We start from the raw sequence: 23,061 nt of genomic DNA on the forward strand, positions 1-23,061 counted from the left end.
CACCAACCACCCGTAGCCCGGGGCAATCAATCACTCCGAGTCGAAGTGACCCTGCCCGTTCCTCCTCCTTCTCCAGATAACCCCCCGGGTGTTCAGGAGCAGTCCCTCTGAGTGGCTCTGAATCCACGTGACCCGCTGCACGGGTCCTCTGTGCAACCGCCCGGAGCTCTGGTGTGGTCCCTCAAGACCAAGCGTCCCACCACGCTTCTCCTCCAGGCAGCCCCCCTGTGTTCAGGAGCTGTCACTTTAAGACCAAACAACTCACCACTCGCCTTCTCCTCTGAGCAGCCGCCTGGAGCGCTAATGCAGTCACTGCGAGTCCAAAGGACCCGCCGCGCTCCTTCTCCTCCTTCTCCTACTCCTCCGTGCAGGCCCCGGGGTTCAGAAGTGGTCAGAGTCCAAACAGCTCGCCACGCAGCCCCTTCTCTGGCAACCGCCTGTAGCTCCCGTGTGGTCACCCGAATCCAAGCGGCCGCTCCTCTTCCTCCTCGTCCTCAGGGCAGGCCCCGGTGTTCAGAAGCGTCGTTCTGATTCCAAACAGCTCGCCGCACGGCTTCTCCTCTGGCAACCGCCTGCAGCTCTGGCGCAGTCTCTCCGAATCCAAGTGGCCACGCTCCTCTCCTCCTCCTCAGGGCAGGCCCCGGTGTCCTGAGTCCACACAGTTCTCCCCGCCACTCCTCCCCCGGGCAGCCGCCAGAGCCCCAGTGGCTGCTCCGAGTCCCAGCGCTGTGCCGAGCGGCCTCCTCTATGGCGCTCCAGCGGGGGGAGGGGCGTCTCGCCGGCAGTTCTACTTCACAAAGTTTCCTGCGTTCCGGGACCCCTGTCCCATCCGGGATGCCCCCCCAGGGGGTGAGAGTCACCGGCTACTTTGAGTTGGTCCCAAGCGTCTCAATATCTCCTCTCTTGAATCCTGAGTTCTGGAGCAACACGTAATGCAGCCACCCTCTAGGCCGCCATCTTGAAAAAAAAAAAAAAAAAAAAAAAAAACCATAGTGCATTATTTTATTGGATTACCACCTTAACCCCATGAAGTAATTAATTGGAAATTTTTGAGGAAGCAAAAAGTTTGTTGTAGGAAGGAAGACATTGAATTAGGGATTAATGTCATGTGAACCAGTGCTTCTCAGTTCTCATGTGCATCTGAATCAGTTGAGGATTTTGTTTGTTAATTCTGATTCAGTAAGTCTAGAGAGGAGTCTACAATTCTGCATTTCTAACAATGTCCCTAGTGATCCCCTTTGTTCTGGTCCACAGACCATACTTTGGGAAGCAAGGATTTAGACCAGTGGTTCTCAAATTTCAGTTATTTTTTCTTAAGCATTTAACTTGTTTTCTTTTTATTTTATGAATAATGCTGACAGTAACATCCTTTAACAATAATCTTTGTTTGCAAGTCTGAATATTTCTTTAAAAAGCTATGCAAATTTCAAGGATTTTTATATACATTACAAAATTACTCAGAAAATATTGTACTAACTTATACTCTCCCTAGTATGTTTTGATCTAACTCATTTGTACTCATTAAATGACTGTTGCCCAGCAATGTTAACAATGGGGTAAATAAAAACTTATACTGGAAAGAGACTTAGTACATTTTCTTGAAATCAATGTCTCAATATATATGAAAATTCTTGAGACTTATTCATTCATCTGTGAAGTTCTCACTTGGAATTTCTTATGATTGCCATCCGATGAGTGCTAAGACTGAATTTAATGTGACTACTTTGTTCACATGTTTAGAACTTTAGATGGGATAGCTAGAATTTCTGGGGATTATTTGAATATTTCTCTACCCTAGATATTTTCTTCCGTGTGCCTAGGTTGGGCTTCCTAACAGTATTGTGGTCTCAATGTAGTTGGAGTTTTTATAGTAAAGATTTAGAATATCCCCAAAAAGCCCAGGTGTTCAAGTCTTGGTATCCAATGCAGCATTGTCCAGAGGTGGGTCTTTTGGAAAGTGATTCATTCATTAGGGTTCTGACATCATCAATGAATTAACTCATTGACAGCTGAATGGATTACTAGGCAGTGGTAGAAACTGTAGGCAGGTGGGACATGGTTGAAAAGCAGATCATGGGTTCAGGTGGGTTACCTTTGGGGACTCTATCTTGTCCTGGACCTCTTCCCCAAACCCCTGCTTTCTGGACAGCATGAGCTGAGAAGATTTCCTCTGCTATACCCTTCCACCATGATTTTCTGCCTTGCTTGAAGCCAAAAGCAGTGGAGCTGAATCCTGTGAATCCATGAGCCAAAAGAATTCTTTCTCATTGTCAGGCATTTGGGTCACAGCTACAAAAGCTAACTTCTTACATGGCTGCTAGGTTCCACCAAAGTAAGCCTTCTAAGACACCTAGGTGGAAGCTGCAAGGCTACATATTCCTTAGTATTGAAAGTCATTAAGTGGCATTTCAACTGTGTACTGTTGGTCAAAAGCAAGTCATAAAGATACTGAGATTCAAGGGGAAGGAACTACACAGAGGCACATGTACTGGGAGATGTATGGAGGTGGTGTATGTGTGCATTTGTTTGAGTTGGCATTAATTTCAGGAAACTTTTCAACTATTCACTGGCTATTTGTAAATCATGAAATTGGTTCTCAAGTTGTCATGAATACTTCTAATTTACTGCAGGAAAATCCTGAAGGAGGGAGACTCAGTATTTACAAATTGGTGATCATCAGTTCTTCTAAGGAGATGTTGTGCTTCAGTGACTACAGCGTCCCAGATCATTATCTTAACTTCATGCACAATTCTGAGGTCCTTGAATATTTCAGGATGTATGCAAAAGACTTCAACCTTTTAAAGTATATCCAGTTGAAGGTAGGCAGTTTTTTGGGTGTCTTTGTGTTTGAAGTTCTTCATCAAGTAAATGAATAATGTAGCTTTATTTACCAGTGCTTATGTGTAAATATTAGCTTGATATGCTCAAGTGCAAAGACTCCATTCTTTGTTCTCTCTCTAAAATACCCCTGGGAAAGTCTCTCATATATTTTGGCTGTAGATACAGAAAGATACCTGCCACCAGTATTTTCATTGTCTTCATTTCACACTCTGCTTATAATAAAGGAGATGAGGGGAATGAATAGGTATGGGAATTTTAAATTTTCTGGTTCCACAACTTTTCCACTATTGCTTTATTCTTTTATACTTTCTGGAGCACTCTTCAATATATTATTTTATGTGATCACCAAAACCACCTGGCGAAGTACTTAGTGACTGGAAAGTTATTGAGGAAGCAAAGAAGTTAAATCTGGTGGAAAGAGTAGAACACTGAATTAGGAAACAAACCCCTGAATTCTGGCCCTTGTTCTTACCACTAATTAACTTGTGACCTGAGATGAGTTAGTTTCTCAACTTGAATTTATCATAATTTTCTTTTTATGTAAAAGAAGATGATTGTACTGTATGACTTTTGGTTCCTTTCTTCTCTAAAGTCTGCTGTGATTTTTCCATAATTTATAATCATGACCATAAACAGATATATCACCTGGCTTAAAGCCCAAACCTTCCACCCTTTTCTGTTTAGCAACAATAATAAAATTGTATTATATGGTGACAATTTCCAAAGCCAGTCATTTAAAGCACAGTGGTGCATCTCTGACCTGTGTAAGTGGCAGTTCTTGAACAAGTTTGTTACTTTATTAAGCAGTGATGATGCAAAGACAAAAAAAAATAAGTAACTCAACTAAGTACTGTGTTTAAAGTCACAGAAAAATAAAGAAAGTTATTATTATACATATAAGTAATAAACCAAGTGAGAAGTGCTCTAGAGATCTATACATTTCAGCTCAGAAGGGGATGTTTAACCCATCAGGGAAGAGGAATCAAGTTTCAGGAAAGATTTTTAGAGAAGATAATGTCTAAACTGAGTCTTGAGTAGAAAGAAGTCTACCAAATGAAGAAGGAATAAAAGGATGATCCAAGTAGAAGCACCAGCTTGTGTAAAAAACATGTGACAGGAACTATAAATATTACAGGATGGCTAAATCTTAGTGTCTCTATTATTCAACCAAAACATTATTGCCAAGGCCCTAGAAGCTCATTGGAATGCTTTCTTGATGTTTCCTTAGGCTGGCAGAGTAACCCATATTTATTGCTTTTTTTTTTTTTTTTTGGAAAACTAAAAATTATACCACTATTTTCCCATCTCAAAGTCTCTTTCTCTAAAATTACTTGTAAAGTGCACATATGTAAAAGGAAAAGAGAGGTTCCTGTAAAGAAATAAGAGTCACTAAAATATTTTCCTGCTCTAACATGAAAGGGAGCCTCATAGTCACATGTTTGAGGTTAATCAAAGAGAACAGGATTTTAGTGTCAGAAGACATCAGAGAATTTGGGGACGACTGGGGTTAGTGGAGGAATAGGTGTTTAGTACACAAAGTGTCACGGAAGTACAGGAGGAATTCAGGATTTATTTAGGTGCTACAATGCCTTAAGGCAGAGACTAAAAATCCTCACAAATCCTACTTTTCTAGAGGCACAGGAGAGTACATTAGTCTGTCAACTTCATTTTCTTTATCTACCTTATAGAAGTCTTCTCATTTGGACCACAACCTCAAACAATACTGTTCTTTATGGAGTATGAAAATCAAATATTCTTGCAAGGACCCTAGTGATGTGATGGTACCTGCAGTATCAACCTTTTGTGTAACATTTTGCAGGATAAGTCATGTCTGGGAAGATATACATTGTACTGGTTATGGTTAGAGTCCCCTGTGTATGTTACTTTGCTTTCAGACCACTGTGTACAGTGTGAATAAGAGGCCTGATTTCTCTATTTCAGGCCAATGGGAGGTACTCACTGAGTGTGATGGGAAAAAGAAGGTTAATGTCTTTGATGGAGTCATGCTTTGCACTGGCCATCACACTAATGCTCACTTACCCCTGGAAGCTTTCCAGGTGAGTGACCTACCAGAAAGGAGGTTGACCCTCAAGCCATGCCTTTGACACTGAGGAATAGAAGTTTGTTGTCTGAGTGATTTTTACTTTGGGGTGAAATAAGGCTTACCCTAATTATACATGTTCCCTTGATAATGGGATAATTTGTTTTATTGCCATTTGGGCAATGGTAATTTTAGAGTTTAGAGGTCTGTGAACAATCATGCCACCACGTAATGCCATTTCAGTCAAGGCTGGAAAACATACAGAATAGTGATCCCATAAGATTATAATATGGACTGAAAAATTCCCATTGGCTGAGTAGTATCATAGCCATTATAATATCATGTGATGTTGATGTATAAACCCATCTGCATTGCCAGTTGTATAAAATTATAGCTCACACAATTATGTATGTGATATATAATAAAAATAAACAACCGTGTTAGTGGTTTATGTATTTACTGTACTACATTTAACATAGAGTGTACTATTTCTACTTATAGAAACATTTACTGTAAAGAGGACTGCCATGTTACACCAAATAGACTCACATGTCTCATGTTTATTGTGGGTCTTGATTGCATCAGGAGGCCACATTGAGTGACTAGCCTAAACAATCTATACTTGCATAAGTACTTCTGTGATGTTTTCACAATAATGAAACCAACTTACAGCAAATTTTTGGGAACGTGTGTATTTCTGACAAGTAGAACATGATTATATTTAGTTTTACAATGACTTTGGTCTTCTTAAAGATCTTCTTAAGATTGTACAGAACTAAAGGAAAACTGGAACTCTTACACAGCATTGGTTCACATGTGGAATTTGTCAGTGATTGAGGAAACAAACAAATATTGAGTTTCTAAGGGTTCAATGAAAGCTTGAATAATTTAGTTTCAGTTTGGGGCCTGAACTTTCTTTTTCTAAAAAATGCACTTTATGTATATCCTAGAGTATACAGAAACATATATACTCTAATTGAAATGGGACTTATGTATCTGAAGGAAGGAAAGACAAAAGAGAATGGCAGTTTTCTGAGGCAATTTGGATTTGTTAGTCTGCAAATACAAAATAAAAAGTACTTACAATAAAGGAATCACAAGTTACTATTCTGGGACTATGGAAGAAAAAAATAAGCAAAGGTATTCAGAATGACAAGAATAGCTGAATAAAGGGAGATCATATGGATAACATGTTCTTCAACTTTAAATTCTACAAAAGAATGATTTTACAAATGATATCCATCATATAAACTATCATCCAAAAATTATTTTATGCTCTCTTGCAGAAATTGAGAAGTTCAAAGGACAGTACTTCCATAGTCAAGACTATAAAAACCCAGAGGCATTTGCTGGAAAAAGAGTCTTTATAATTGTTGGGAATTCTGGAGGAGATCTGGCTGTAGAGATTAGTTACACAGTCAAGCAGGTTTGAGTCAATGATTTACTTTGCTTTATTCTATCTTCAGTCTTATCAAGAAGGTAGACCCAACAGAGTATGGATGGCTGCACATTGCCCATCAGTACCAGTGGCAAATATGGGGCTTGGTTTCATTGCCTCAATTGGCATCATGACCGATGCTAATGGAGAGACATGATTACTGATTAGAATTCCACTATTCAGTTGTCTTTATGCTAAGGAATAAGTTCACTGCTTCAGACTGCACTCAGAATCCCAGTTAGGGCTAGGGCTGTAGCTCAGTGGAAAGACCTGACATGTGTGAGGCACTGGGTTTCATCCTTAGCACCACAGAAAAATAAACAAATAAAACAAAGGCATACTGTCCATCTACAACCACAAAATTTTTTTTTAAAGAATCCTAGTTAGTCTTTCCCTGGCTTTGATGAAGACCAGGTATTTGCTGGAAGAGGTTGTGTGAATGCAATACTGAGAGTGTGAATTGTCCATTGGCCAGAAGAAATGCCATGTTCTCATATAAAGGAAGGCACATTTTGGTAATTAAAAATTTTACTTAACGGAATGGTGACTGAGTTCCCTTTTTGCCACTGAAATGGACAAAAAAAAACAAAAGAAACAATCTAATCATTCCAAAAACATGGATATCAGCACATACCAACTGAGCCACTTTCCCAGCCCTTTTTATATTTTATTTAGAGACAGGGTCTCACTGAGTTGATTAGCGCCTTGATAAATTGCTGAGGCTCACTTTGAACTCATGATCCTCCAGCCTCAACCTCTGGAACCACTGGGATTATAGCCACGCACCACTGAGCCCAACCTATTCCATGTTTTTTAATGAGTTCTATAGGTGGTAAGTGCTAGTGAAGTTCAGAGGATGGAGAGAGAATTCTCAGGCTGAAAGGTCAGTGGTGTTCTCATAGAGGAAGCCAACTTGATCTGAATCTTAAAAATGAATGGGCTGAGGAGATAATTTAATAGAGGAGAACTTTTCAAGCACATTAACTTTAAACAGAAACATAATGGTGGATCACAGTGAGATATATTCTTGGACAGTGTTTGGGAAGGAAAATGGCAGGAAATTTTTTAAAAAGATTGTACAGAACTAAAATGCCACACTAGTGAGTTTGAACTTAATCTTGAATAAAGTGGGAGTGCTTCAGATTGTGAGCCAGAATGATAAAAGTAAACAATATTTCCCATGCCTTAGGTATTCCTCACCACCAGGACAGGGGTTTGGATCCTGAATTGTGTAGGGGACCATGGATATCCTTTTGATGTGGTACACTTTTCTGAACTTAAACATCTTATATCAAAGATATGTGGCCAAGCATTAACAAATACATTTTTGGAAAAAAGTATGAGTCAAAGATTTGATTATGAAATGTTTGGCCTGAAACTTAAGCACAGGTATGTTCTCAGAATGGGAATGGAGTTGATAATAGCTAAGATACAAGATCAAGGATTGTTCACACAGGCTAACAGAGTTATCTCTACCCATACATTAGGAAAATCCATAGAATTTGAAATTCAATTTTTACCTTATCAACCACAGAAGAACAAGATCTGCTGGTCTAAAGGATTTCTGTCATTTATTCTCATTGGCATTAACCATTTTCTTATTCTTTCAGGTATCAGTTCTTTTTATATTGTGTACAACAACAACAAAAAGGTAGTACAGGGCAGTGCATCATTCAGTCAGTCAACAAATATGGGGCACCTGTTGTGAGCAAGGCATTGTATTGGGCATAAAATACAGAGAGAAAAGACATGATAATACAAATAATACCTTACCTTTTTTGAAGAGTCTTAAAGACAAGCACAGTGATGAGTTATATGTATTATCTCATTTAACCCTTACAAATGGCCCTGGGGGCCCATACCTTTTTTATGTACATTTTACAGATGTAAAAAATTGGAACTAAGAGAAACTAAGTAATTTGCACAAGGAAAACATGAGTAAAAAATGGAAGACTTCAGAATGGATCTTACCTTAAAAATATAAATGAGAAAACAGACAACAGGATATGACAAATGCATAGGATGCAGAGTATAAAGAACAACGTTCTCATACAGCCAGGAGGACCATTGTGAAATTATTTCTATATACTGACTTTAAATGATTTTTTTCTAATTTCTCATTTTTGAAAATGTTCAGATCTACAGAAAAGCAGTTCAGTAATAAATACATTGAACATTCATGTATCTTTTACCTAGATTCACCTATTAAATATGGCCATATTTTCTTTTTCTGTTTTCCTTTCAGAAGATAGAAAGATTCAAACAATATGTAGTATACATACATACCTAAGTTCATTTTTTTAAAGTAAGTCAAAATCATTAATATATATCTAAGAAAAAGGGCACTCTGTTATATACCATAATACAATTATCACATTTGGGAAATTTAACATTGACAAAATACATTATCACAATGTTGGCATACTTAAATTTCCACAATTGTCCCAATAATATTCTTTTCTTTTTTCTTGGGGTACTAGGAATCGAACCCAGAGTCACTTTGCCACTGAGTTACATTCCCAGCCCTTTGTGTTTTTTGAGATAGGGTCTCACTAAGTTGCTTAGGGCCTTGCTAACTTGCCTCAGCAATTTGAAATTAATTAGTGAGATGATACTTGGATGCTGTGTTTCTCAACAACTTTTTCATTTAGTTATTTAAGTGTGAATATCTTTTGTAGTTGCAAAACAAATTGAGGTGTTATGGATTAATAAGAAGTACGTAAATAGTGTTAGCATGTAGCATTCTAATTATAATATCTTAGAATAGCAAAAGGAACATTATAGCCTGAGACATGAAATAGTCTGATATATCTAAACTATATGGGAAAGGTAGAAGAGCATTTGAATATATCTCTAGGTCTATCAGGTAAGAAAATTTTTGAATGCTCTGCTAAATAAAAGTTAGGGGTTTGGGTATTTAGCTCAGTGCCAGAGCACTTGCCTAGAATTTAAGCAAGTGAGTGATATAATAATAAATCTGCAATAAAAGTATTGTAGAATGACCACAGCACCTGACCCGATAATATTCTTTCTAGCTTTTTATTTTTTTTTCTAAATTGGGTATCCTAAAATCATGTTTACTTGCCTTTCTATTCTAAGGCAAATGGTATAGAAGGCAGATAGGAAGGGAGACCTAAAGACAACTGTAACAGTTCAGGTGAGATAGGGAGGAAACAAAACTATTCAGGGTAATCTTCCTTTTTAATGGATAAAGAGCATAGACTTGGTAAGCAGATATTAGACAGTTTTGTGACTTAGCAATCTATGTAAATGATGGTACTGCTAGTGAAAGGGAATAGGTTTAGAGAGAAAAATGAAATCATGAAGTTGGATGCGGAAAATAATCTTCTGAAAGGTAAGAATCAAAGCAAATTAAATTCAACAAATCAAGGAGAGTTGTAAACCATATAATATTTCCAAGGTTAGGGAAGGAAGATAATGGAATGAGGACTGTTACAGCCTACTGACTTAAAATTCAGAAATTAAGACTGTTTTAAAACTGAATTAAAACTTTTTCTTAAAAGACCCAAGATACTGGAAACCTGGCTTACTTATTTTGATACCCTTATTCCATGCTGTCTCTAGAAAACACTACTTAATAGGTCCATAGTATCCCAACAGAGTTTATATAAAGCTATTTTAATTTTAATAGAAATTCTAAAATACTAGGCTGTATAACATTGGTCAAGTCACTTCACTTCTCTTGACTTCAGTTTCCACATCTATACAACTTAGATAATGACACCTATCCTATCTCCTTCATAGAGTTTGTGTGACTGTCAAGTTAATGCATGGAAATGTAATTTAAATTCTAAATTGCTATATGGATGTAATTTATTACACAGTTTGGAAATGAAATTCTAAGTCTACCTTCTGGGCCTTTGGAATTAGAAATGGAACTGAACAGAATAGTAACAGACAAGTTCTGCCAGACTTAATGATATGTGGACAGAAACTATTAGCCTATGGCCTTATAATACCACAGAGTTTTAGTATTACTTAAGAAACCACATATGCATTCCTCAAATAAGACTCTTATTCCTTCACTTCTCCAGTACTTTCCCCTTTCAGTGACTTCTAGGGTTCAGGTTTGCCCTGAAAAGCTGATGTAAAGTAGAACTGGTATAATGTAGAACTTTTCCAAATTTCATTGGTAGACTGAGTGGAAACCATTGACATTGTTTAACCACCTCCACCAAAGCAAAAATTTACTTACATGATTTATTTCTCTCTTTTCCCTTCTTTCCCTCTCTCTTGGTCACTCTCATTTCTCCTCTTCATTTTTTATCAGCACTCATAGAGCTCTGAGCCAGCATCCAACAAAAAATGATGATCTGCCAAATATATAATTTCTGGCTTGGTAAAAGTGAAAGAAAATGTGAAGGAATTCACAGAGACAGCTGCCATATTTGAGGATGGCTCCAGAGAGGACGACATTGATGCTGTTATCTTTGTCACAGGCTGTAGGTTTGCTTTGCTTTTCTTGAAGTTTCCATCAAAGTGGTCAAAAACAAGATATCCCCATGTAAAAAGGTCTTCCCCCAACCTAGAAAAGTCAATTCTTGCAATGATAGGCCTGATTCAAGCCTTAGGAGCCATTATGTCCATTGCAAAGCTCCAAGGATGCTGGGCCACTCAAGTATTTAAAGGTAAGTGACTGTACAAATTGACTACTTAATTATGTTTAATTGTGTTTAATTGCTTTTAAATAGCAGTGTGTATGACTGAAATCTTGAGGGTTGTATAATATTTGGCATAAAGTTATTACTAGAACATTTATTTTTAAGTGACTAAAGTAGTAATTTATAACCATAAACTTATATTAGAATCACCTGGGATATTTTCCAAACTTAGAGATGCTTTGATCTCATCCCTGGTGATGTTTATTCAGTACATCTTGGTGGGACAGGCATAAGATTTTTTGACAAAATTGTTTCCCAGATGATTCCACTCATCTAAATTTTGGATAACTGGCATGTATTTGTGAAGTAAAAGAATGCCATCTTTCATTATAGGGAATGTCAAATATAGAAATGGTGTGACTTAATTTCAGACAGCAAGTTAACACCTGGTAGGAGACTAGTCCAGAATGTAGAATATTCAACTTTCAAATCCTCACACCCTCTTTACATACCTTCTTTCAGTTTTGGCTAGGTGTACTAGAAAAAAACTTTGAGGTTTGGGATATTAGGCTCAATATGAGTCAGCAGAGGATAAGGCTTCTGAAAAGCATGATTAAATCTAGAATCATCAAAAAATTATTATGTCCCAGAACACATAATTGTTCTCTAAACTTATCAGACTATCACCTGAAAACATTATAAAATTGAAACTGGAATTCAATGAATAAGGAGAGAGATAAGAATGATTTAAGGAATGTGAAAACATATCAATTGTAATGGAGATGAATTTGCTGGAGAAGTTTAGGCAAAATAAGTTAAGATCTGGGGGAGATCTGAGAGTTCCCTTCAAATATTTGAAGGAATATCCTACTTAGTAGGGCAAAGAGTCAAACTAGAACCAAGGGAGTGAAATCTTGAGGGTTGCATAATATCAGCTTAATATTAAAAAATAAAAAAGACAAGACCTTTTCCATTTTTGTCCATATAAAGGTTTTTGCTTAATTTGTTGTTTTTAGATATACATGACAGTAAGGTGTATTTTGACATATTATACATACATGGAGTGCAACCCATTCCAATTTGGATCCCATTCTTGTGGTTGAACATGATGTGGATTTACATTGCTCTTGTATTCATATATAAGCATAGGAATATTATGTCTAATTCTTTCTACTCTCTTTCCCATTCTCATTCCTCCTCCTTTCCCTTCATTTCCCTTTGTCTAATCCAGTGAATGTCCTTACTTTTCCTCCCTACCCTCCCCTGTTATGAGTTATCATCCACATATCAGAGAGTATTTTGGGTTTTTATTTCTTGGGGCTGGTTAATTACTTTTTTAAAATATATTTTTTGGTGTAGATGGACATAATACCTTTAAATTATTCACTTTTTATGTGGTGTTGAGGATCGAACCCAGGACCTCACACATGTTAACCAAGCACTCAAACATTGAGCCACAACCCTAGTCCTGATTTATTTCACTTAGCATGATATTCTCCAGTTCCATCCATTTACTACCAAATGCCATAATTTCATTCTTCTTTATGGCTGAGTAAATATTCCATTGTGTATATATGCCACATTTTCTTTATCTATTCATCTGTTGAAGGCCACCTAGGTTGGTTCTATAGCTTTTCTATCATGAATTGAGTGCTATAAACATTGATGTGGCTGTAGTCTGCTGATTTTAAGTCCTTTGGGTATAAAGCAAGGAGTGGGATAACTCAGTAAAATGGTAGTTCCATTTCAAGTTTTCTGAGGAATCTCCATACTGCTTTCTACAGTGGTTGCACCAGTTTGCAGTCCAACAGCAATGTATGAGTGAACATTTTCCCCTATATCCTTGCCAACATTTACTGTTACTTGTATTCTTGATATATTTCTGACTGAGATGAACTCTCAGTATAGTTTTAATTTGCATTTCTCTCATTATTAGAGATGTTGATAATTTTTTCATATATTTTGACCATTTGCATTTCTTCTGTGAGGTGCCTGTTTTGTTCCTTTGCCCATTTATCAATTGAGTTTTTGGGGATTTTTGGTATTAAACTTTTTGAGTTCTTCGTATATCCTTCAGATTAATGCTCTGAGGTGTAGATGTTAAAGATTTTCTACCTTTCTGAGAGCTCTTTTGATTGTTTCCTTTGCTGTGAAGAAGCTTTTTATTTGATACCATCTCATTTATTGATTCTCGATTTTACTTCTGCCTTAGGAGTCTTATGGAGGATGTCAGTTCCTGAGTTGACATGATAGAGAGTTGGGTCTTCTTTTTCTTCTAAAGGGGCAGGGTTTTTAGTCTAATGCCTAGATCAACAAGACTTTTTCTTGGACAGCCTCTGAAATTGTGAGAAAACCAAACATAATAACAAAAGAATGTAACATGGCTAGATGGCCATTTGAACAGAGGTGAATGGAGGAGAGTTAAGCCTCAGAATAGAGAGGAGCCAGATGACTTTGAAGTTTCTTTCTAAATAAGAGATTCTTTGATCCTATAATTATTATAATAAAATTTGTTACAATTGCTAGTATTTAATTAAAACTATTCAGTGTTTTCATTGGAATTATAGCTTACTGTTTACTAGTGAGATCCTCATGATGTCAGAGAGAAAAAAACATAGTGCTGTGTAGTTAATAGGTAAAAAACATCTTTCCAAATGTCTGACATTTCTTAATTCCTTACAGTTTATGCAGTAGGTCATGTACAATTTAAGAGCACTGGACCACCAAATGCAAGTAACCCATGGTTGGCTTAATTCTAGTCATATCAAATGGATATTTTAATTAGATCAAGTAAGTAAAGGGAGAAAAAATCATTAACATAGGCCAAAGCATCTTAGTATGCATAAAGCAAATGGGACTCTTATTCCATGCCCAAGTATCTTGCGAAGAGAAATTGGAAAAATGAGTATTTGGAAGAATCTGCATTATGGGTATGAGAGCAGGTGATCTAATGGAAAATGTACAAAAATTTCAGCTTCTTATGGTAGCAGAAGCCTAGCACACATTCTTCCAACTTTTGCCAAAAAGAAATCTCCGGAAGAATCCCTATGACTTTACCAAACTTCCAAGAGGAACCCTGAGTTTTTTTTTTTTTCTAGCCATGACTTACCTGTCTACCTACCAAATTCTTGTCTTTCTCATCACTGAATTTTATCTTCACTAGTTCATCTTTCACCTAGTTTCTCCTAGTCTTTCAAGACTGTGTAGCTCAGTCTGTCCTCTTCTTTGGTCTGTCTTCCCTGTACTAAATCCCATTTTCCTTCTTTCTTCATTCTCTAGAATTATTGCCCTCTTGTCAAGGGAAATATTCCACTCTTTTCTATAACACTTAACCCATGTTCTTGCCGTGAATGAAACCAAGTTTCTTTTTTCTTTGCCTGTTTTGCCACTCTCACAAGGGTTCTTTCATTCAGCAACTTTCTTTCCTTGAAAATCATATCAAGTTATACCAATTCTTTGTATTACCAGAAGGTGTAATGTCACAGGGTGACATTTAGGTTCCACCACAGATTGGTATAAATTGCATTTTCAGGTTCATTTTTTATTAGTCTTTACCACACACCAAGACTTGTAGAAGCACTGGATGATTTACTCACTAACTAACAATATAGCAGATATGCTTGTACGCAGAGATTTTGTTTCTGATGTTCTCTTCTTAGTATGCCCTCCCTTTACTTTCTGTTTATACAGGACAAACCTATGCATATTTCCTCCCTCCTTTATTAGTATATTGAAAGCTCTTTAAATAATCATGTTTATTTACCTTTCTATTCCAAGGCTAGACAAATGCCTAGCACATAAAATATATCTAATAAATGTCACTTCTAATGAATACAGTATGGCCTTCAAGCAAATGAAGTTCTGAATTCTGTAGTAGAAACTTCATAAGATCTCAGGTTATCAAGTGCCTTGGCCAATTTCTCTTCATGTTAAAAGGCTGAACTGGTCTGGAAGACCAGTATGACAGCCATATCTCTTTCTCTTGTAACATTATACCAAAATGTGCAGGGCAAGTCAGGATTTCAGAAAGTCAGAATAACACAAATACAACATGCCTAATTCCTGAGAGTAGACCTTAAAAGACCCATTGCCATAGAGCTTAATTTAGGCTCTCTTTACTCCCACATTGCCTTGGGACCCTCAGAAATTAAACTTCAATTCCTCACTGTTCTTCAACAACACTATTCAGCAAACATTTACTGATCTCTCAGTATACTTGATCTCCTAGTGCAGAAAAAAACAGAAAATGCCTATTTTCATGGAACTCAGAGTCAAACTAGGAAGATAGAAAAGAAACAAATATTCAATGTGTTCATTCACTTCATGCATATTTACTGTATCCTAAGCAGATGGTCTAGTAACAATGTAGAGGAGCTACTATGGGAACAGTGGGCAAGAAGTACCTAATTCTTCCATGTCTTTATACTAAAAGAAAAAAGAAAATTTTGATATATAAATGGGAAAATAGCCAATAGTTATATAAAGTTTGGGGAAAATGACAGTAAATTGAGTTCTGGGTATTACAAGTAATTGAGAATGTTGGGAAATTATGTTAAAGAAATTAAGGAAAATGAAGTCAGGGGTACTCATAGACGTGATATCAAGAAAGTTCTTGACTGCCATGCAAGAAGTTTTTTTTTTTTTTTTTTAATGTACACTGTAGAGAACAACTGAAAGATTTTAACTGAGAAAGGAGAACTCAAATCAGATTTTCAATTTAGAATACATGTTAGAGGGAGTAAAATGTGAATGTCAGTCCAAGTAAGACTTCATGAAGCCTTTAAACCAAAGTAATGGCAATGTAAATGAATAGGAGGTGGTAAACTTGAATGAAACTTTATAGAAACTTTTAAAAGGATTTGGTGGCAGAATACATGTTGGGAATAAGAGAGGAAAGAATCTGCCCAGGTGCTGTGGCCATTATTGTAAACTAGGAATATAAAAAGGTGAGCAAGATTTGGAGGGAGATAAGAAATATGATACAATATGTCTCTAAACAAGAAAATGCTAAAAGTTAATGAATTCAAAGAGAACTGCATCACAGAATGTTGTAAATATTTTGGTCCATCAAATGTTAACAGATTTTTGTTATTGTTGTTTATGGACTGTCACCACCAAGAAATTGATCTCCACCCCCTCCTCCTCCATAAAGTTTCAAGCTAATAAATGCAAGATTTGCTTGCATTTATTTACTCCCTCTGACATGTATTCTAAATTGCAAATCTAATTTGAGTTCTCTCCCAATCAAAATCCTTCAGTGGTTCTCTATAGCCTACATTAAATACAAATTTCTTGAATGGCAGCCAAGAACTTTCTTGATATCACCTCTCTGAATACCCTATAAGAAGTAATTGGAAATAAGCTCTCAAAATGTATTCCTTGAGCATCCTAAAAGACCTGTGGTTAATTTCAAAGGAAATATTCCCATTCTTCCTTATTGATTTAAAAGTAAAAATTTCTGTAGCTAATGTGAGAAAACACATCAAAAAACACAGTAAGCTCTGAGTATTGAATTTCTGACTTCTGTGTTTCAGAAGGAGCATATCAGGATAGTTAATGGAGTGTGCCCAGAAAAAGGCAACTAGAATGGCAGAGAGCATGAATTCTGTTATATAAAAAACCTGTGCTGGTTAACCAGATAATGAGAAGATTAAAGTAGTTATGACAGGTTCTTTTCACATATTTTAAGACCTGTCAGGTGTTAAAGTTCAATTCTGTGTCTCTAGAAGAAAGAACTAGTTTTAATGATGCAAGTAGAATAGAAGCAGATTTTGGGGACAAAAAATAACGTCCCAGCAACTACAGCAATCGATTATATCATCTCCTTAGATGGTGGTGAGATCTCCAAGACCAGAGACTTTTGAGGAGGAATGAGATGATCACGTGATATTGTATTGTAGAAAGAAGGATTGGACTAAGACACATTCTTGTACTGAAATTCTACATTCCAGAATTTTATAGAGTAACACTTTAGGACTGTGGCTTAAATTTTCTACATGGCATAGTGCCTACATATCTGGTCATAAGGCTATATGCCTGGGCAAAAGGCTAATTGTTTGAGCTAGAGTTGTTTTAAATGTGATTCTGCCTTTGTGTAGCCATGTCCTTGGTGTTAGATCCTAGTACAGGAACTGTTTGTATATTAATGCTTAAATTTATTTGTCTAGATTGGGTATTATGAGTTACACTTGGCCTTACCCTGCACACAAACTCCTATCTAATAAAAGAGGTTAGAAAGTGATACTTATCTTCCATAGGACTTTAGCATAAAATGTGATTGAGAATTTATGTTTACTTCCTTTACTCTCCATTGTATAAAATATCATTTTTATTAAGATACCTGTGTAGTGCCTTTCTCCAGTCCCCTCCTTTTTTGAGATGGTGTTTTTTTACATTGCTCAGGCTGATTTAACCCCTGGACTCAAATTATTCTCCTACTTCAGCCTCCCAAGTGCTGGGACTACAGGTTGCCACCACATCCAATTTGCCTTTTGACCTTGTATCTCACATTCTATGTGCTTTTAAGACCATTTATCATTTCCATGTGTCCATATTTTATTTACCAATTCAAAGACTATATTAGGGAGGAGGCAGGTATTTGTTGGAAAGCAGAGTACAGTAAACATGGTAAGACAAAGCAGAATAAAGTAAGCTACACATATTGATACAGGTGAGTATTCTTTATCTGAAATGCTTAGGACTAGAGGTGTTTTGAACTTCATGTATTTTCAGAGTTTGAAATATTTTCATATACATAATGGCCTATCTTGCAGGTGGAACCCAAATCTAAAAATGAAATTCACTTATTTTTCATATGTACCTTATAAACATAGCCACAAGATAATTTTATACAAGAGTTTTAATGTGCCTGTTTTTTGACTGTGAGCTATTACATGAGGTCAAGTGCTGAATTTCCTACTTGTGGCATCTTGTCAGTGTTCAAACAGTATTGGAGCTTGGAACATTTCAGATTTCTGTTTTTCCAATTAGGTATGCTCAGTATTATATTTTGATGGTGGAAGGATCAGGTAATCAAGCAAACTATAATCTCTTTGAGTACAGAAAATTATCCTGTATTTCTTTGAATTCCTCATAATACAGTAATTGTTAATAGGATCATTGTTTTTACTGAGGTAATTTATACTCAAATTTTAAATTTTTTTTTATTTAGGGCTAAAGATATTTCCCTCACAATGTGAAATGATGGCAGGTATACATAAAACTCAAGAGGAAATTGAAAAAAAGATAAGAAATTCTCCCAGGATGATGTATGGTAACTTTTTCTACTTATTTCTTAATACAAATAATATTTTACTACATTTCAGTTTCCTCTTGTTAATTTGAGAATTCTGATTAAAAAGGGAACAATATTTGTGACAACTGAATGGGGAAATATTACTAACAGTTTCAATATGGATGAGAAAGGAGGGAAAACTCAAGAAAAGTGTATAAAGACTATGTTTAGGACTTAAAAGAAAAGTTAAGTAGAAAAAAGCTCATGAAGAGAAAAGTTAAGTATGTTATTTTGAGAGAAATTATTGAAGCAGTAATAAAGGTGCCAAAGGAAGGAAGAGTATGTTGAATGAAAAATACTTTCAAATATGTTAAGTAGATTTACAAATCTGAAGTAACTGCTTTGCTGGCTGTCAGCAGGTGAATAGCACATGCAGGTTACAGTGGCTTGGAGCATGAAAAGTCCATGTGACTTGGTAAGGTGATAATATGAGCTGGTTGCTTAGTGCTGTGGTGAACACAGTGATTTGAAAGTCTGAACTTGAACTCAATCCTAGTGTTGTTTTCATTCATAAAAAGTGGAAATTGATTGTTGAAGTCCCCAAAATCGTGGTTTTCTGCAATTGATTATAGTAGCATAACTCCCCTATCTTGGAGGAAGAGAAAGTAATTTTTTATTTAATCTTATCCTTACCAGATGCTCTCCTATTTTCTTCCCCTCTTTCATTATCAAAACATCTAAAGTTTCTACATCCTATGCTCTCAGGCCTTTCCCCTTGCTCCCTGGAGTCCCTGTATTTTAAACTCACCTCCTTACTCCTGACACTGTTCCCTTGGAGATCATCCATGACTAGATTCCAATCTCTCACTACTGAGCTTGGCACTTTTAAACATTTTCCCTTGGAATGCTTTCTTTCCCTTCTTTTCTGGCACTAAACTCTTTTATTTGAACTTTTCTGCTTTCTTTCCTATGACTTATTCTTGTCCCACCACCTTCTGACTATGAAGAGTTCCCTAGGATATAATTTGAACTTTATTAAGGGTTGACAGTTACATTCATTATTTCAGTACATGGAGCTTATTTAATCCTCATAGCAATCCTACAAGGCTAGAACTAGTGAATCCTTTTGTGAAACCTTCATGAAAACTCCAGATCTTGACCTACTGCTACAAGATAAATAAATGCATGCATACAAACACCTGAGTTAATATCATCCCCAGAAAGCAAAGCTCTCAAATTCTTTCCTAATTCATCTCTTAGAAACTCCAGCCCCATTTTGATAAAGTACTACTTGACCATCTATCAGTTCCTTCAGAATTTCATCTCAAGAATTCTACCTATGGCAGCCTCAGCGAAAAAGAAGAATAAGAAGGGGAAGACTATCTCCCTAACAGACTTTCTGGCTGAGGATGGGGGGACTGGTGGAGGAAGCACCTATGTCCCCAAACCAGTCAGCTGGGCTGATGAAACAGACGACCTGGAAGGAGATGTTTCAACCACTTGGCATAGTAATGATGATGATGTGTACAGGGCACCTCCAATTGACCGTTCCATCCTTCCCACTGCTCCACGGGCTGCTCGGGAACCCAATATTGACCGGAGCCGTCTTCCCAAATCGCCAACCTACACTGCTTTTCTAGGGAACCTGCCCTAATGATGTGACAGAAGACTCCATTAAGGAATTCTTTAGAGGATTAAATATCAGTGCCCTACGTTTACCACGGGAACCCAGCAATCCAGAGAGGTTGAAAGGTTTTGGCTATGCTGAGTTTGAGGACCTGGATTCCTTGCTCAGTGCCCTGAGTCTCAATGAAGAGTCTCTAGGTAACAGGAGAATTCCAGTGGATGTTGCTGATCAAGCACAGGATAAAGATAGGGATGATCGTTCCTTTGGCCGAGATAGAAATCGGGACTCTGACAAAACAGACACAGACTGGAGGGCCCGTCCTGCCACAGACAACTTTGACGACTATCCACCTAGAAGAGGTGATGACAGCTTTGGAGACAAGTATCGAGATCGCTATGATTCAGACCGATATCGGGATGGGTATCGAGATGGATATCGTGATGGCCCACGCCGGGACATGGATCGATATGGGGGCCGGGATCGCTATGATGACGGAGGCAGCAGAGACTATGATAGGGGCTATGATTCCAAGATAGGCAGTGGCAGAAGAGCATTTGGTAGTGGGTACCGAAGGGATGATGACTACAGAGGAGGTGGGGACCGGTATGAAGACCGGTATGACAGACGGGACGATCGGTCATGGAGCTCCAGAGATGATTACTCTCGGGATGATTATAGGCGTGATGATAGAGGTCCCCCCAAAGACCCAAACTGAATCTAAAGCCTCGGAGTACTCCTAAGGAAGATGATTCCTCTGCTAGCACCTCCCAGTCCAGTCGAGCAGCTTCCATCTTTGGAGGGGCAAAACCTGTTGACACAGCTGCTAGAGAAAGAGAAGTAGAAGAACGGCTACAGAAGGAGCAGGAGAAATTACAGCGCCAGTTGGATGAGCCAAAACTAGAGCGGCGGCCTAGGGAGAGACACCCAAGCTGGCGAAGTGAAGAAACTCAGGAACGGGAACAGTCAAGGACAGGAAGTGAATCATCACAGTCTGGAACCTCAGCCACATCTGGCAGAAATGCACGAAGGAGAGAGAGTGAGAAATCTCTAGAAAATGAAACACTCAATAAGGAGGAAGACTGTCACTCTCCAACTTCTAAGCCTCCCAAACCTGATCAGCCTCTAAAGGTAATGCCAGCCCCTCCACCAAAGGAGAATGCGTGGGTGAAGCGAAGTTCTAACCCTCCTGCTCGATCTCAGAGCTCAGACACAGAGCAGCAATCCCCCACAAGTGGTGCAGGGAAAGTAGCTCCAGGTCAGCCATCTGAGGAAGGACCGGCAAGGAAAGAGGAAAATAAAATAGATGGAATGAGTGTCCCAAAAGGCCAAACTGGGAACTCCAGCCGTGGTCCAGGAGATGGAGGGAACAAAGATCACTGGAAGGAGTCAGATAGGAAAGAGGGCAAAAAAGATCAAGACTCCAGATCTGCACCTGAGCCAAAGAAACCTGAGGAAAATCCAGCCTCCAAGTTCAGTTCTGCAAGCAAGTATGCTGCGCTCTCTGTGGATGGTGAAGATGAAAATGAGGGAGAAGACTACACTGAATAGACCTCTGCGTCCTGTGCTTTGTCTCTCCACCCTGGAACGTTCAAGAGCAAATCAAACCTCTATCCAGACAAGACAAATAAAACTCACCATCTCCTGGAGACCTTTCTTAACTTTTTTTTTTAAAATGAAATGAAATTCTTTTGCATGCTGCTGCAGCCTTTAAAGTATTGAAGTTACCGGAGAATCGCCAATGTAGCCAGAGAGACAGAAACTACAGCTTTTTAATGGAAAAGTTGTGGTGTGTTCTTACAGTACCATGCAGTTGCCTGTGTGATTAGTGCCTAGGGGGCCTCCATTTAGAAGAAATGGTAATGACTGGTAAAATGTCTGGATTGGTTGGGCAGTAGGGGAGGTATAAGGAAGAGTGAGATTTCTACCTTTTAATTCTTAATCTATTGTGGCATATATGAATTCTCAAACATTATCTGAATAAATTTTCCATCCTTGGAAAGGTAGATTTAGTCTCTCAAATTGTTTAGTCTCCAGGAGGCTGCCAGCCCTTCCTCTTACTTTAATTCTGAGTTACTGGGGCCAACCTAGGGGAAATTCCTTTATTTTTTTACCCCCCAGGGGGGTAGTTGGGATTGAGTCTACAGGCCACTAAAGAAGAGGACTGCTTGGGGACCAAAATAAATGGGGAAATCGTGGTTTGAAAAGAAGCTTTTGGGAGGTGATGGATTAGTTTGCACTGGGTAGTAGGTGTGACCTCCAGTGAACACTTTATTTCCTGGAGCAGGAAGCACTTAAGGGTCACGGGAATTCCCAGTCTTTTGTGTGTCCTGGTTTTGCCCTTTCTAAACTGCTATCCTTTTTTGAAAGTTCAAATGCATCCATAGTCTGTTGAAACCTTGAAGCTTTAAAAAATTCACACGTGTCATCTCGTTCTTCACACTACTTTCACCTCCCAAAAAGCAATCCATTTAATTCACGGATCTGCTCTCTCAGGCATTTTACATCTCAGCCACTGGAAGCTGTGACATGGGGAATCACTGCTTTTCTCAAAACAAATCAGCTCCTTGATGTCTTTTGATTCTCATTCCTTCCCTCCATCCATGCCTGCTCCTGCTGCTTTGACCCCTCTTACAGATCAGATTAGTCTAGAATTGATGGTCTTGGGTGGTGAATAAGGATGGGTAAACAGAGACAGTTTAATTGGAAGACTTTCTTATGACTTTGGGGGGGTTTTTACAAGTTTTCTTCTCCACTGAAATCCCACACCAGTGCTTGGATTTATAATGTGGCCTAGACCAATGTGGTTATTTTGCTTTTTGGAGTTTGTTTTTTTATCTTCCTATGAGAGAATAAATGATAATGGAAAGAACTATTTAACAAGGTCCTGGTTTCTCTTGCAACACAGTAGCTTAATTTGTCTGCTTTTATATGCACCTTTGTAGGAGTCAACTTGGTAGATGGAATTCTTCCCCCTCATGGGCAGTACTGGTATATTATATTGCAGACAAATGACTCCTTGGTCTCTTGTTTGCAAGTCCTTCTGTCTTCAGTCTCAGTCTGAAGCCTGGCTAGCCCTGCAGAATGTTGGTCTGTGTGCTGCAGCAGTGGGCATAAGGAACCATTTACCCAGTGGGCAAAAGGCATGTCCAGGGAATTCACCTCCAGTAATTGTCAGGGTCGGCTAGTAACTAGAAGTGGGCTTTTAGAGAACCAAGATCAAACAGGGTTTTTAAACCATTGGTTGCAGATAATGGAAAG

General features: G+C 38.0%; 1 protein-coding gene and 2 pseudogenes across 3 annotated transcripts in view; 2 read left to right on the forward strand and 1 right to left on the reverse strand.

Moving 5' to 3' along the window:
• Nucleotides 1-23,061, reverse strand: part of LOC306646623 (zinc finger protein 610-like) — an 827,359-nt gene that overhangs the window by 402,556 nt on the left and 401,742 nt on the right. The gene's annotated exons all lie outside the window — the stretch shown is intronic.
• LOC306647066 (flavin-containing monooxygenase 5-like) overlaps nucleotides 1-23,061 on the forward strand; it is a 49,955-nt pseudogene that overhangs the window by 9,681 nt on the left and 17,213 nt on the right. Inside the window, exons 2-7 of the transcript XR_013766932.1 lie at nucleotides 2,631-2,819; nucleotides 4,737-4,902; nucleotides 6,169-6,308; nucleotides 7,510-7,709; nucleotides 10,621-10,969; nucleotides 18,114-18,215. The product of XR_013766932.1 is annotated as a flavin-containing monooxygenase 5-like (transcript). The remainder of the gene's footprint in view (nucleotides 1-2,630; nucleotides 2,820-4,736; nucleotides 4,903-6,168; nucleotides 6,309-7,509; nucleotides 7,710-10,620; nucleotides 10,970-18,113; nucleotides 18,216-23,061) is intronic.
• On the forward strand, nucleotides 19,516-22,672 carry LOC306647065 (eukaryotic translation initiation factor 4B-like; annotated as a pseudogene). The gene has a single exon. The product of its transcript is annotated as a eukaryotic translation initiation factor 4B-like (transcript).

The sequence above is a fragment of the Sciurus vulgaris genome (assembly GCF_902686455.1).
Source record: "Sciurus vulgaris genome assembly, chromosome: 16".
NCBI classification, from domain to species: domain Eukaryota; kingdom Metazoa; phylum Chordata; class Mammalia; order Rodentia; family Sciuridae; genus Sciurus; species Sciurus vulgaris.